General features: G+C 39.1%; 1 pseudogene; it reads left to right on the top strand.

The window, feature by feature from the left end:
• Nucleotides 1–13,315, top strand: part of LOC126086180 (sulfotransferase 2A1-like) — a 69,801-nt pseudogene that overhangs the window by 39,625 nt on the left and 16,861 nt on the right.

Raw genomic sequence — 13,315 nt, forward strand, 5'->3', positions numbered from 1 at the left:
AAAAGGTTGGTTGTTCAGCCCCCTTCCCTCCCCCTCAGAGGTGCCTCAGAGTAAGGCCTGAAGATCTGCTTGTGAAAGGAAACATCCTCGAAAACCCTGCGGAGGGCAGATCTACTGTAATACACATGGGAGCTCCTTGAGTCGGAGTCTATTCAAAGGCAACTGTTTTCAGGTTTATAGATAGACAATTAGCACTTGGCTTAATTTATCCAGAGAAACTTTGAAGTTTATTCTCTCTGGATGTTTCATAATCTACAGCAGCATAATGAGGTACTTCAGACCATTGTTTGAATTTGATAACGAAACCTCTGTATATGATTGACCATGAATATCTGTCTGATTAGTGCTTGGAAAATGATTATCTAGTAGAGATTCCTAGGTAAAGAAACTGAGAACCGGAGTATCAAATGCCTGGAATGTCGACATTAGAGTCCCAACAAAACTCAGATCGTCTGATACATCTCCTATTAAGAAAACAAAACAGTTTCACTCCAGTTGATTCTAACTCATGACAACCCCATACGTACGTATCATACTGCAATTGAACTCCACAGATATTCAATGGCTGATTTTTTGGAAGTAGATCACCAGGACTTCTTTCTGAGACACCTCTGGGTGGGCTCAAACCACCAATCTTTTGGTTAACAGCCAAGCGCTTACCTGTTTGTACCACCCAGAGACTCCGCAAGCCTCCTAGGGCTGCTGGAACAATGGTGCCAAATGTAATAACATGATTTTCTTTCCAAAACATTAGAGAACTTCTCCTTGCCTTGTATCCTCATATCCATGAAGACAGAAACAATCCCCGTCCTGCTCACCACTCCATCTAGAGTGTCCAAGATGACATCTGGCACTTTGTGTTTTTTCAAACCAATGAATGGAAGAAGGCAGAATTGTGGCCAAACACTTTGTTAGAAAGTGGCTTTTTCTATATTTGCAAAAAAATTCATGAGAAAGGGTAATGGATGCATTTATTTCTCATTATCTTCTTTTTCCGTTTCAGGCTATTTACCTCAACAGAAATCCCAGAGATGTTATTACTTCTGGTTTTTATTACTGGAGAGCAATTCAATGTGTAAGAAATCCAGACACGTTTGAACAATACTTTGAATGGTTTCTTCAGGGAAATGGTGAGTCTGACTCAATTATGGAATCTGGATGGAATGATGGAGTTCCTGCCCCCTCACCTCCAGTTCTTACAATTTCACAGTTTAAACAGTCATATTGACATCCAAACAAGGTTTTTGCTTGCTGTTGTTGATAGTTGCCATCGAGTTGGTTCCAAAATCATGGCGACACTACGTATAACAGAACAGGATGATGCCCAGTCCAGTGCCATCTTCACGATTGTTGATATGTTTCAGTCCATTGTTGCATATTTTGTGTCAACCCATCCCACTGAGGATGTCCCTTGATTTTGCTGGGAAACTTTATCAGACATGATACCCTTTTCTAGGGATTGGTCTTTCCTGATAACATACCCAAAATAAAGAAGCTTAAGTCTCTCCATCCTCACTAGTAAAGAGCATTCTGGCGGTATTTCCTTCAAGACAGATTTGTTCAATCTTCTGATAGTGCATGGTAGATTCAATATTCTTCACCAACACCAAAATGAATGCGTCAATTCTTCTTCAGTCTTCCTTTTTCATTGTCCAGCTCTAGCATACATATGAGGTAATTGAAAATACCATAGCTTGAGTCAGGTGCACCTTAGTCATCAAAGTGACATCTTTAATTTTTAACACATTAAAGATGTCTTCTACAGCATATGTGCCTGATGCAATACATCGTTCGATGTCGTGACCGCTGTTTATGGATGTTGATTTTTGATCCAAGTAGAATGAAATCCATGACAACTTCAATTTTATCTCCAATTACCATGATGTTGTTTACTGGTCCAGCTTTGAGGATTTTTTTGTTTTCTTTATGTTGAGGTGTAATCCATACTTATGGTTGTAGTCTCTGACTTTCGTCAGTAAGTGCTTCAAGTCGTCTTCATTTTTGGCAAGAAATGAGAAATCAGACCTCTGCAACACCCCTGTATTTTTATTCTATCTTCCTTAGGCTCAGAGGCACCTCTCATTCAGTCATGAAACAAAGGAAGAAAAACCGTATTTTGGAATTTATTAATATGCCTGATGTTGAGCATAAAATGGAACACGTATTACCTTCCTATTGCTGCTGTAACAAATTTCCACAAACACAGTGGTATACAACAACACAAATTTATATCTTACTGTTCCAGAGGTCAGAAGTCTCAATGGTTTTTGTGGGCTAAATTAAGGAGGCTCTGTGGAAGAATCTGTTTCTTGTTCTTTTTCACCTTCTAGAGACTTGACTAGGGAAACACTGGTGGCATCGTGGTTAAGTGCTAGGGCTGCTAAATGAAAGGTCAGCAGTTTGAATTCAAGGTGCTCCTTGGAAACTTTATGGGGCAGTTCTATTCTGTCCTATAGGTTCGCTATGAGTCAGAATCAACTAGATAGCAAGGAGTTTGGTTTTTTGGTTAGACACTGGAATATATGCACAAGGCATCAGGGTTGGAAGAAGACTCATTAGCAGGCTGAGATATGCAGATAACACAACCTTGATTGCCGAAAGTGAAGACGACTTGAAGCACTTACTGATGAACAGCAAAGACTACAGCCTTCAGTACAGATTACACATTAACAAAAAGAAAACAAAAATTCTCACAACTGGACCAATAAGCAACATCATAATAAACAGAGAAAAAATTTTACTTGGATCAATAATCAATGCCCATAGAAGCATCAGTCAAGACATCAAATGATGCATTCCATTGGGTATATCTGCTGCAAAAGACCTCTTTAAAATGTTAGAAAGCAAAGATGTCACTTTAATGACACCTTTAAGCTTGGTTAAGGTGAATCTGACCCAAGTTATGTTTTTCAATTACCTCATATACACGACAAATCTGGAAAATGAAAGAGAAAGACAGAAGAATTGAGGCATTTGAATTTGGGGGTTGGTGAAGAATGTTGAATATACCATGGACTATCCTGGAGGAAAAACAGCTGGAATTCTCCTTAAAAACAAGGATGGCTAGACTTGACCTAGCTTACTTTTAGTGCATTTTCTGGAAGGATCAATCCCTGGAGAAGGACATCGTGCCTGGTAAAGTAGAGGGATAATTTCAACAAGCTGTATTAACATGGTGGTTGCAACAATGTGTTCAAACATACCTACTATTGTGAGGGTGACACAGGACTGGGAAAGTTTAGTTCTATTTTATGGGGTCTCTATGAGTTGGAGCTGATTCAGTGGCACTTAATAACAACGTAGGATGCCCACATTTCTTAGCTTGTGGCCACATCACTTTCAACTCTACTTCCATAGGTATGAGTCCTTTTCTGACTCTGACACTCCCACTTCTCTTCTACAAAAAACATTGTGATTACATTGAGCCCAGATAGCCAAGACTATATCCCAGTCTCAAAACCTTTAACTTAATTATGTCTACAAAGTCCTTTTTGCCTACAAAAGTAACATATTCACATGTTCTGTGGGTTACCACATGAATATCTTTAGGAGGCCATCATTCTACCTGCCACAGGTAGTATTGGAAAACTTTCAACTACATTCTGTTGGTCAAATGTGGGTAGACAGGCATGCTCACATTTGGTGGTGGGAATACAAATTATAACAAGCCATCAAGGATAATTTTTCAGAATATAACAAATGTGCATTTACAGTTGCATGCATAATTCCAATTTCTACAGTGGAGAAAAATTTGCTAGCAGAAATGAAAATAGGTGGATAAATAGATGTACAAGACTATTTAAAGCAGCCTCTTTTGTAATAGTGAAAAATTAAGAAAAGATCCACATTCTCCACCAACTATATAATGCAATACAATCCAACTTAAAAATTAAAAAATACTGCTATGAAGGAGGGGGCCAAGATGGCTGACTAGGTAGAAGCTACCTCGGATCCCTCTTGAAACAAAGACTCGGAAAAACAAGTGAATCGATCACATACATGACAATCTCTGAACCCTGACCATCAAACACAGATCTAAAGAGTTGACCTGAGTGACAGAGACTGAGAACGAACAACCATGGGGAAGCAAGACTGCTTTCAGAGGCTGGAGCCAGTGTCCCAGCCAGAAAACCTTGGTGCCGGGCTTTGGACTGGGCGCAGGGGAGCTGATCACGGCATCCTAAGATGGCACAAACACGGGTCGCAGCCCTAGCCCCCAGAAGTGACCTCGGGGAAAGCCCAGCCAGTGCACACAGGCAGCACAATGATGGGGCTGACAGGAGGAGAAGTCACCGGGAGGCAGCAACTGGTTTTGGAGCCTGGAGTGCGGCGTCCCAGCTGGGGAACCTTGGCACTGGGCTTTGGACTGGGAGCAGAGGAACTGACCACGGCTTCTGAGACAGCACAAGCACGGGACGCAGGCCTGACCCTCGGGGGCAATCTCGACCCAGCCAACACACACAGGCTACACACCCCTTGAGAATCTCAGATAAAATAGTCATCACCAAGAAAGATAAGTAACTTTGTCTATATTCAGGGGTACTACTCTCTCCTATTTATCTGAACCCTCCGCTCCCCTTCCCAGGCGGCTTCATTAACAATTGGAATTTCCTGAGCCAGACAGTGAAGTGTGCTGTTGTTTTTCTTTTCTTTTTTTTTTTTTTTTTTGTCTTTTCCTAACTCATTCTCCTGGCCTGAGAGAAGCAGCTACAAAAAACCCAGGAACCAAAAATCCTTCCCTAATTGGACTAAAAATACAGAACCAGCTCCAGCCAAGCATATGTGATCCACAGTCTTGGGCTTTCATCCCTACAGGGAACAAGGTGGCTATTATAATGCAAAGGCAATTCTGATAGTGATCTGACTGTAATTGTTTTAGCAGATTACCGGAATGACAAGTTTCCCAGGTCTGATATCTCTGCATATTCAACAAAGCCCTCACTGACCCACAACAGGGAACTGAGGGCTAAAGCTCCCCCCAGACCACCTAGCCTCCTGCCTTAGGGGTCTAAGGAGGGTGACACCTACCAATCTGTAGAGGTACTTGCGTTGGGGCCTAAGGTACAGCTGCAGAGCCCACCCACCAAAGTCCTTTAGGAATAGAGACACACCTACCTCACTGGCACTTGGGGGAAGCCTGTCAGCATCCTGCCCCCTCTGGAGTGTGAACTCCAGCCGCTACTAGAATCTGGTGCACACAACTATCACCACTACTTCTCTAGGTGGATAGGTGACAGTCTGCACCACACACTTGATGACCCAAAATCAGATTCTACTCAAGAATAGTGAATGGACTCTTAGGCTTATATATCTGGTAACAGCCTAAACCAGCTGGTAATAGGACATAAGTGATTCAAGGGCTACAACAATCAAGACAGTGCAATCTAGTAGCCCATCTATGTATATTGAAAGAAAACAAAACAAGATAAGACTCAGTGAGGAAATATAAAATAAATCATTACAATATCTTAGAGGTGGCTTGGAGACAGCAGTCAATATCAAACCACATAAAGAAGCAGACCATGATTGCTTCTAGAATTCCCCATACTAAAGAATCAAAATCTTTCCCAAATGAAGGTACAATCCTGGAATTGCCAGATGCAGAATATAAAAAACTAATTTACAGAATGCTTCAAGACATCAGGGATGACCTCAGAAATGAAATAAGGCAAGCTACAGAAAAAGCCAAGGAACACACTGATAAAGCAGTTGAAGAAATCAAAAAGATTATTCAAGAACACAATGGAAGAATTAATAAGCTGCAAGAATCCATAGAGAGACAGCATTCAGAAATCCAAAAGATTAACAGTAAAATTACAGAATTAGACAACTCAATAGGAAGTCAGAGGAGCAGACTCGAGCAATTGGAATGCAGAGTGGGGTATCTGGAGGACAAGGGAATTGACACACATATAGCTGAAAAAAAATCAGATAAAAGAATTTAAAAAAATGAAGAAACCCTAAGAATCATGTGGGACTCTATCAAGAAGAATAACTGCATGTGATTGGAGTCCCAGAACAGGGAGGGATAACAGAAAATACAGAGAGAATAGTTGAAGATCTGTTGGCAGAAAACTTCCCTAACATCATGAAAGACGAAAGGATATCTATCCAAGATGCTCATCGAACCCCATTTAAGATTGATCCAAAAAGAAAATCACCAAGACATATTATCATCAAACTTGCCAAAACCAAAGATAAAGAGAAAATTTTAAAAGCAGCTAAGGATAAAAGAAAGGTCTCCTACAAAGGAGAATCAATAAGAATAAGTTCAGACTACTCAGCAGAAGCCATGCAGTCAAGAAGGCAATGGGATGACATATACAGAGCCCTGAAGGAGAAAAACTGCCAGCCAAGGATCATATATCCCACAAAACTCTCTCTCAAATATGAAGGTGAAATTAAAACATTTACAGATAAACACAAGTTTAGAGAATTTGCAAAAACCAAACCAAAGCTACAAGAAATACTAAAGGAAATTATTTGGTCAGAAAATCAATAATATCAGATACCGGCACAACACAAGGTCACAGAACAGAACATCCTGATATCAACTCAAATAGGGAAATCACAAAAACAAATTAAGATTAATTTTAAAAAGAAAAAAATGCTCAAAACAGGTAATCATTGAAGTCAATATGTAAAAGATCACAATAATCAAAAACAGGGACTAAACACAGGAGGCATAGAACTGCCATATGGAGAGGGAAACAAGGCGATATAGGACAACACAAGTTAGGTTTTTACTTAGAAAAATAGGAGTAAATATTAAGGTAACCACAAAGAGGTATAACAACTCCATAACTCAAAAGAAAAACCAAGAAAATCATAAGGACTCAGCAAACATAAAGTCATCTACTATGGAAATGAGGAACACACAATTTACAAAGAAAAATGTCTCGGCACAAAAAAGTAAGTGGAAAAATGAAACTGTCAACAGCACACACAAAAAGGCATCAAAATGACAGCACTAAACACATACTTATCTATAATTACGCTGAATGTAAATGGACTAAATGCACCAATAAAGAGACAGAGAGTCTCAGACTGGATAAAGAAACACAATCCATCTATATGCTGCCTACAAGAGACACACCTTAGACTTAGAGACACAAACAAACTAAAACTCAAAGGATGGAAAAAAATATATCAAGCAAACAACAATCAAAAAAAGAGCAGGAGTAGCAATATTAATTTCTGACAAAATAGACTTTAAAGTTAAATCCACCACAAAGGATGAAGAAGAACACTACATAATGATTAAAGGGACAATAGACCAGGAAGATATAATCATATTAAATATTTATGCACCCAATGACAGGGCGGCAAGGTACATAAAACAGACTTTAACAGAACTGAAAGGTGAGATAGACACCTCCACAATTATAGTAGGAGACTTCAACATACCACTTTAGGAGAAGGACAGGACATCCAGTAAGAAGCTCAGTAGAGACGTGGAAGACCTAATTCCTACAATCAACCAACTTGACCTCATAGACTTATACAGAACACTCCACCCAACAGCTACAAAGTATACTTTTTTTTCTAGCACACATGGAACATTCTCTAGAATAGACCACATATTAGGTCATAAAACAAACCTTTGCAGAATCCAAAACATCGAAATATTACAAAGCAGCTTCTCAGAACACAAGGATATAAAAGTGGAAATCAATAACAGAAAAATTAGGGAAAAGAAATCAAATACTTGGAAAATGAACGATACCCTGCTGAAAAAAGACTGGGTTATAGAAGACATTAAGGAGGGAATAAAGAAATTCATAGAATGCAACGTGAATGAAAACACCTCCTATCGAAACCTCTGGGACACAGCAAAATCAGTGCTCAGAGGTCAATTTATATCGATAAATGCACACATACATAAAGAAGAAAGTGCCAAAATCAGAGAACTGTCCCTACAACTTGAACAAATAGAAAGTGAGCAACAAAAGAATCCATCAGGTACCAGAAGAAAACAAAGAATAAAAAATAGAGCTGGACTAAATGAATTAGAGAACAGAAGAACAATTGAAAGAATTAACAAAGCCAAAAGCTGGTTCTTTGAAAAAATTAACAAAATTGATAAACCATTGGCTAGACTGACTAAAGAAATACAGGAAAGGAAACAAATAACCCAAATAAGAAATGAGATGGGCCACATCACAGCAGACCCAACTGAAATTAAAAGAATCATATCAGATTGTTACAAAAAATTGTACTCTAACAAATTTGAAAACCTAGAAGAAATGGATGAATTCCTAGAAAAACACTACTTACGTAAACTAACACAATCAGAAGTAGAACAACTAAATAGACCCATAACAAAAGAAGAGACTGAAAAGGTAATCAAAAAACTCGCAACAAAAAAAAGCCCTGGCCCGGATGGCTTCACTGCAGAGTTCTACCAAACTTTCAGAGAAGAGTTAACACCACTACTACTAAAGGTATTTCAAAGCATAGAAAGTGACGGAATACTACCTAACTCATTCTATGAAGCCACCATATCCCTGATACCAAAACCAGGTAAAGACACCACAAAAAAAGAAAATTACAGACCTATATCCCTCATGAACATAGACGCAAAATTCCTCAACAAAATTCTAGCCAATAGAATTCAACAACATATCAAAAAAATAATCCACCACAACCAAGTGGGATTTATACCAGGTATGCAAGGCTGGTTTAATATTAGAAAAACCATTAATGTAATCTACCATATAAATAAAACAAAAGACAAAAACCACATGATCTTATCAATTGATGCAGAAAAGGCATTTGACAAAGTCCAACACCCATTTATGATAAAAACTCTCAGCAAAATAGGAATTGAAGGAAAATTCCTCAACATAATAAAGAGCATCTATACAAAGCCAACAGCCAACATCACCCTAAATGGAGAGAGCCTGAAAGCATTTCCCTTAAGAACGGGAACCAGACAAGGATGCCCTTTATCACCGCTCTTATTCAACATTGTGCTAGAGGTCCTAGCGAGAGCAATTAGGCTAGACAAAGAAATAAAGGGCATCCGGACTGGCAAGGAGGAAGTAAAATTATCTCTATTTGCAGATGACATGATCTTATACACAGAAACTCCTACGGAATCCTCCAGAAAACTACTGAAACTAATGGAAGAGTTTGGCAGAGTCTCAGGGTATAAGATAAACATACAAAAATCACTTGCATTCCTCTACATCAACAAAAAGAACATGAAAGAGGAAATCACCAAATCAATACCATTCACAGTAGCCCCCAAGAAGATAAAATACTTAGGAATAAATCTTACCAAAGATGTAAAAGACCTCTACAAAGAAAACTACAAAGTACTAGTGCAAGAAACTAAAAAGGACCTACATAAGTGGAAAAACATACCTTGCTCGTGGATAGGAAGACTTAACATAGTAAAAATGTCTATTCTACCAAAAGCTATCTATACATACAATGCACTTCCGATCCAAATTCCAATGACATTTTTTAATGTGTTGGAGAAACAAATCACAAACTTCATATGGAAGGGAAAGAAGCCCCGCATAAGTAAAGCATTACCGAAAAAGAACAAAGTGGGAGGCCTCACTCTACCTGATTTCAGAACCTATTATACAGCCACAGTAGTCAAAACAGCCTGGTACTGGTACAAAAACAGGCACATAGACCAATGGAACAGAATTGAGAACCCAGATATAAACCCAACCACATATGAGCAGCTGATATTTGACAAAGGCCCAGTGTCAGTTAATTGGGGAAAAGATAGTCTTTTTAACAAATGGTGCTGGCATAACTGGATATCCATCTGCAAAAAAATGAAACAGGACCCATACCTCACACCATGCACAAAAACTAACTCCAAGTGGATCAAAGACCTAAACATAAAGACTAAAACGATAAAGATCATGGAAGAAAAAATAGGGACAACCTTAGGAGCCCTAATACAAGGCATAAACAGAATACAAAACATTACCAAAAATGACGAAGAGAAACCAGATAACTGGGAGCTCCTTAAAATCAAACACCTATGCTCATCTAAAGACTTCGCCAAAAGAGTGAAAAGACCACCTACAGATTGGGAAAGAATTTTCAGCTATGACATCTATGACCAGCACCTGATCTCTAAAATCTATATGATTCTGTCAAAACTCAACCACAAAAACAAACAAGCCAATCAAAAAGTGGGCAAAGGATATGAACATGCACTTCACTAAAGAAGGTATTCAGGCAAACAACAGATACATGAGGAAATGCTCTCGATCATTAGCCATTAGAGAAATGCAAATTAAAACTACGATGAGACTCCATCTCACTCCAACAAGGCTGGCATTAATCCAAAAAACACAAAATAATAAATGTTGAAGAGACTGTGGAGAGATTAGAACTCTTATACACTGCTGGCAGGAATGTAAAATGGTACAACCACTTTGGAAATCTATCTGGCGTTTTCTTAAAAAGTTAGAAATAGAACTACCATACAACCCAGAAATCCCACTCCTCGGAATATACCCTAGAGAAATAAGAGCCTTTACAGGAACAGATATATGCACACCCATGTTTATTGCAGCTCTGTTTACAATAGCAAAAAGCTGGAAGCCACCAAGGTGTCCATCAACGGATGAATGGGTAAATAAATTGTGGTATATCCATACAATGGAATACTACGCATCGATAAAGAACAGTGATGCATCTGTGAAACATTTCATAACATGGAGGAACCTGGAAGGCATTATGCTGAGTGAAATTAGTCTGAGGCAAAAGGACAAATATTGTATAAGACCACTATTATAAGATCTTGAGAAATAGTATAAACTGAGAAGAACACATACTTTTGTGGTTACGAGGGGGGGAGGGAGGGAGGGTGGGAGAGGGTTATTTACTGATTCGTTAGTAGATAAGAACTACTTTAGGTGAAGGGAAGGACAATACTCAATACAGGGAAGGTCAGCTCCACTGGACTGGACCAAAAGCAAAGAAGTTTCTGGGATAAATTGAATGCTTCCAAGGTCAGCGGAGCAAGGGCAGGGTTTTGGGGACTATGGCTTAAGAGGACTTCTAAGTCAATGGACAAAATAATTCTATTATGAAAACATTCTGCATCCCACTTTGAAATGTGGTGTCTGGGGTCTTAAATGCTAATGAGCGGCCATCTAAGATGCATCAATTGGTCTCAACCCATCTGGATCAAAGGAGAATGAAGAACACCAAGGTCACATGATAACTGTGAGCCCAAGAGACAGAAAGGGCCACATGAACCAGAGACTTACATCATCCTGAGACCAGAAGAACTAGATGGTGCCCGGCCACAACCGATGACTGCCCTGACAGGGAGCACAACAGAGAACCCCTGAGAGAGGAGGAGAACAGTGGGATGCAGACCCCAAATTCTCATAAAAGGACCAGACTTAATGGTCTGACTGAGACTAGAAGAATCCCGGCAGTCATGGTCCCCAAACCTTCTGTTGGCCCAGGACAGGAACCATTCCCGAAGACAACTCATCAGACATGGAAGGGACTGGACAATGGATTGGAGAGAGATGCTGACGAAGAGTGAGCTACTTGTATCAGGTGAACACTTGAGGCTGTGTTGGCATCTCCTGTCTGGAGGGGAGATAGGAGGGTAGAGAGGGTTTGAGCTACTTGTATCAGGTGAACACTTGAGGCTGTGTTGGCATCTCCTGTCTGGAGGGGAGATAGGAGGGTAGAGAGGGTTAGAAACTGGCAAAATCATCACAAAAGAAGAGACTGATTGGAGCGAGCGGGCTGACTCATTAGGGGGAGAGTAAGTGGGAGTATGGAGTAAGGTGTATATAAGCTTATATGTGACGGACTGACTTGATTTGTAAAGTTTCACTTAAAACACAATAAAAATTATTAAAAAAAAATACTGCTATGATATTAAGAACGACCCCTATAAAGCATGTAAAGCTAAAAATAAAGATAGGAGAAAATGTGTAGATTGTCCTACCAATAAACTGAAATGGATAACAGGGACACGAACAGCTTGAGGAGTGAAGAGCAGACACAACCAGAGCCAGGGGTGGAGGAGTACAGGGCTCTCAAGAAAAAAAAAAATAGATTGATATCCAGCTTAGCCGTTCCCTTTGGTAACTCAATTCTCTTCAAAAACCAAAATATTATTTCTCACCCATGTAGATGTGAAACAGTTCTTAAATAGTTTATCTTACATGGTGCCGAGAGTTTTGCCATAGACGTGGTGACTGCAGAATCCTATTTGTCATGAAATTGAGGAAGAGGAAAAGACTTTCCACAAGCTCACCCATTTAATCTTCAAATACTTATGACATGCAAACAATAGGCACAAAATGTACACACAGTTGAGCACTCACCTGTGACCCAAATAGTCACCTTTTCTCCCCACTTCTCTTTCAGTGACTTTTGGATCATGGTTTGACCATATCCATGGCTGGCTGCAAATGAGAGGAAAAGAGAATTTCCTTATAGTATCATATGAGGAGCTGTACCGGGTAACCAAATAATTCACTCTCTCTCATACCAATTCATACTAACATAATTTCCCTCCATTCTTCTATTTTTCCTCCTCCATTTTTTTTATTATTGTAGTGAATATATACACAAAACCTTCACCAATTCAATAATTTCTATATATATAATTCATTATCATTGATTGCATTCAAGTTGTGCAATCTTTTCACTGTCCTTTTCCAAATCATTTCACCACCTTTAAAAAATTCAATGTCCCTAAGCTAATCTCCCCTTGTCCCCTCCACTCCACTTCTTGTAACCACTAATAATCCTTGGTTTCTATATAATTTCTTGTTTTATGTAAGTGAGACTATACAATATTACTACTTTTACAACTGATTTATTTCACTCAGCGTAATGCTTGCAAAGCTCATCCATGTTGTGGCATGCATCAGGACTTCATTCCTCTATATGGCTAAGTAGTATTCCATTGGTACATGTATGTATTACATTGTGTTTATCCATTAATATTACCCCATTCTTCAATATTTCTATTCTACCCTTTTAATCAGAGGTTACCCCAGTGACCAGATCAGAGTTATTTTCCATCTTACCTTCATTCTCCTACTTACGTAGCATATGCCTTATTTGTTTAACATCCTCAGTATTTTCATTCTTTTTGACATGTAATCAATTCAACAAGAAAGGACTTGATGACATTTGCATTTCATGAGAACTATGAACATTTAAAAAAATATGCTACCATCGAATCGACTCCAACTCATGGCAACTGCATGCATTACAGAGTAAAACTGTGCTCCACATCATTTTGTTGACCATAATCTTTACCATGCAGATTGTTAGGCCTTTCTTCCATAGTACCGCT

This window comes from Elephas maximus, chromosome 11 (genome assembly GCF_024166365.1).
Source record: "Elephas maximus indicus isolate mEleMax1 chromosome 11, mEleMax1 primary haplotype, whole genome shotgun sequence".
Lineage (NCBI taxonomy): Eukaryota > Metazoa > Chordata > Mammalia > Proboscidea > Elephantidae > Elephas > Elephas maximus.